At 47.9% G+C, this 3377-nt stretch overlaps 1 pseudogene; it reads right to left on the bottom strand.

The window, feature by feature from the left end:
- Nucleotides 1–1491: 1491 nt before the first annotated feature.
- LOC106984110 (60S ribosomal protein L7a-like) lies at nucleotides 1492–2597 on the bottom strand (annotated as a pseudogene).
- Between the last annotated feature and the right edge of the window lie 780 nt (nucleotides 2598–3377).

The raw sequence follows: 3377 nt of genomic DNA, 5'->3' as shown, positions 1-3377 counted from the left end.
GATGGCAGTGTGCAGGGCATGGTGAAGAGTGAGGACGTGAGGAGCCTGAGAACGGTAAACGAGAGAGGCCAATGGCAGATCGAGGGGTGGGGCTGAGACGGCACAGTTCAGGAGGTCTACAGCCAGAACCAGAGGGAGACAAAACCTACCTCCCAAACCTAGACGATCTGCTATCCCCTGGCCAAATAGCATCATATCCTGAGGCCATCTCTGAGCCCTCGTGCTGTTCAAGGCCGCCAGAGGTGTGGTCTTTGAGGTTTTGGGGCAGTTAGTGAAAGGGCCAGCCAAGGCTTGCTGTCTTCCCTTTAGTAGTTCGGTGTTGAGAGAGAGAGCCCAGGCAGTTTCTAGAGGGGACCATGCTGAGCTAGCTGCATGTCGGGAGTAGTGACCTATAATCCACGGGGTGGACTGTCATCACACAGGGGACCCTGCTGGGCAGGGCATTAGGACAGAGATTCAAAGCTCCTGAGATAGTCAGGAGCAAACCCAAAACTGAGCTGAACCTTAAGGGAGAACATGGGAATCTCCATGTAATTGGAACGGAGTGAGCACCACAAAGTGGTCAGATGAGCACAGCCTTGTTCCTCCTCGTGAACGCCATCTATTTATCCCTGAAGACCACTACCCTTATCAAAGAGCACCGGACACCATGCTCTTTCTGATGCCGGCAGGCCAGGTCCAAGGACCCAGAGGGGGTCACAGGACCAGCCAGGAGGGTCCTTAGCTTCACAAAGAAAGGAAATCAAACATGAGCCAGAAGGAAGTGAGAGCAGAGTTTATGGAAGATATGGAGCAGATACAGATGGGGCTTCAGGGAGACTCAGGAAAGGAGCGTGAGTCTTGTCTTTGTTCAGGGTCTTGAGTTTTTACTGAGGATGGTGCCTGGTGTACATGTCCTCTCAGGCACGTTCTAACCTCTAACCGGTTAGAACAAAGACAGGGGCCCATGTGTCATTCCCTGGAGTCAGGGTGCCTCGGCATGGAGATGTCTAGCTCCGGTGGTCTGGAATATGCCTATGATAACTTTGGTCATTCTCACCTGGTCCTTCCTTCGATGTTATCTACCCTAGAGAAATCATTAACTCCTCATCCCACTTACAAGGAGGACATACACTATTTACGTTGCAAGGCATGTGTAAAGTTGGGGGTGGGGTGGTGCAGGTCGTAGCAAGAAAAGGAGCAAAAGGCAGATATTTATGGAGTCCTTCAGTTTTTCTGCGTCATTACTAGCTGAGAAAAATCTTTGTGGATTACTGGTCAAGTAATTATAGATAAAACCACCACACAAACACGCCAGGGGCTAGACCTTGTTTTGTTTGAGGAGCTCTTGCGGCTCGTTTTAGACAGAGCCCTGACTTCTGCCAAGTGACTCTGGTGTTTCCAGCAGCACTGAAGATAGGCTCTGCCTCTGGAGGAAGTGAGCTGGAGGTCAGTGGCCTCCCCTCTGTGCCACCTCCTCCTACAGGACCCAGGTCTTCACAGAACAGTTTGCTCTGTTTATTTTATTTTTGTAACTTACGTATTTTTAAAGATTTTTTTTGAAAGAGAACTTTTTATTATTTTTATGTACAGAAAATTCAACAGCATCCACTTAGCCCAGTTTGGTGCCCAGTTCTTTTTGCCTTTTCCAGCTTGGCAATGCGAGCCACTGACTTAGGACTCAGGACGTTGTCTCTCTGGTGGCTGGTGGTGGTAGATCTCATCACATTTGTCACTGTAATTGGTTCTGATGGCTTCCACCAGTTTAGCCAGAATTCCTTTGTCTTCCAAGTTAATCTGTGTGACAACGGTGCAGGGCTTCCTGTGGACCAGATGCCCCAGCCTGGCCTTCCCCTTGATGATGCCATAGGGAACCGCCACCATTTTTTTTTAATGTTTCTTTATTTTTGAGAGAGAGAGCACCAGCAGGGGAGGAGCAGAGAGAGAGGGGGACAGAGGATCCAAAATGGGCTCTGCACTGACAGTGGTGAGCCCGACGCAGGGCTCAAACTCACAGTTCGTGAGACCATGACCTGAGCTGAAGTCAGATGCTCAACTGACTGAGCCACCCAGCTGCCCCAAGGGAACCTCCATCTTACGACACAGGGCAGGCAGGAAGACAACCAGTTCAATGGGATCCACATCATATACAATCATTACCAGCTGAGCCTTCGTATTTCCCACCAAGGTGGTGACAGTATTAACTCCAGCTTGAGGGACAGGCAGCCTTTTAGTGGGGACATCCCCTTTGCTGGCAGCTTTCATCTCAGCCCGGGCCAACGATCTCTGCTTCTCTCACTTTCTCTCTGGTCTGTATCTGTGGGCCAGCTTAAGCAGTTGAGTAGCTGTTTGGTGGTCCAAAGCCTGGGTGAACTGGTTAATTATGGGAGGCACTTTTCGACATTTATAGAGAATAGTCCTTTGCCACTGCAGCCCGTGGCATTTGACAAAGCTGGTGAGGCCCTTTTGGGCTGGATGTCCTGTCTGATGCCAAAATTCTTGGGCCTTCTCTCAAACAGGGGAGTGACCAGCTTCTTGGCCTCTTGCTTCTTCACAACAGCAGAGGCCAGGGCCACCTTCTTCCCCTTGGTCTTCTTTCCTTTCAGCATCTTGGATGGCTAGAGGAGAGAGAAAAGAAAAGAGAATTGTAGGTAATATCAAGATTATTTATTTATTTACTTACTTATCTATTGTTAATTTTTTTAACATTTATTTTTGAGAGAGCAGAGAGAACATGAGCAGGGGAGAGGCAGAGAGAGAGGGAGACACAGAAACCAAAGCAGGCTCCAGGCTCTGAGCTGTCAGCATGGAGTCTGACACAGGGCTTGAACCCACAAACAGTGAGATCATGACCTGAGCTGAAGTCTGGCACTTAAATGACTGATCTACCAGGTGCCCCTGTTTTTTTATTAAAAAATTTTTTTTTAGGTTTATTTATTTGAGAGAGAGAAAGAGAGCATGCAAGCAGGGAAGGGGCAAAGAGAGAGGGAGAGAGAGAATCCCAAGCAGGATCCACGTTATCCACACACAACCCAATGCAGGGCTCCATCCCACAAACCATGAGATCATAACCTGAGCCAAAATCAGGAATTGATCGCTTAACTGACTGAGACACCCAGGTGCCCTAAGATTTTATTTTTAAGTAATCTCTATACCCAGCATGGGTCTCAAACTTACAACCCCAAGTTCAAGAGTCGCATGTGCCACTGACTGAGCCAGCCAGATGCCCCCTCTCTCTTTTTAAAAAAGTTTTATGAGATAGAATTTATATTCCATAAAATTCACCTGTTTAAAGTGTCCAATTCAATGGTTTTCAGTATGTTTAAAGAGTTGTACATACATGACACAATCCAATTATAGGACATTTCCATCACCCCAAAAAAGAAATCTCTTCCCCA

This window comes from Acinonyx jubatus, chromosome D3, assembly GCF_027475565.1.
Source record: "Acinonyx jubatus isolate Ajub_Pintada_27869175 chromosome D3, VMU_Ajub_asm_v1.0, whole genome shotgun sequence".
Lineage (NCBI taxonomy): Eukaryota > Metazoa > Chordata > Mammalia > Carnivora > Felidae > Acinonyx > Acinonyx jubatus.
The sequence above is the reverse complement of the archived record's forward strand: the minus strand, read 5'-3'. Positions and strand labels throughout refer to the sequence as shown.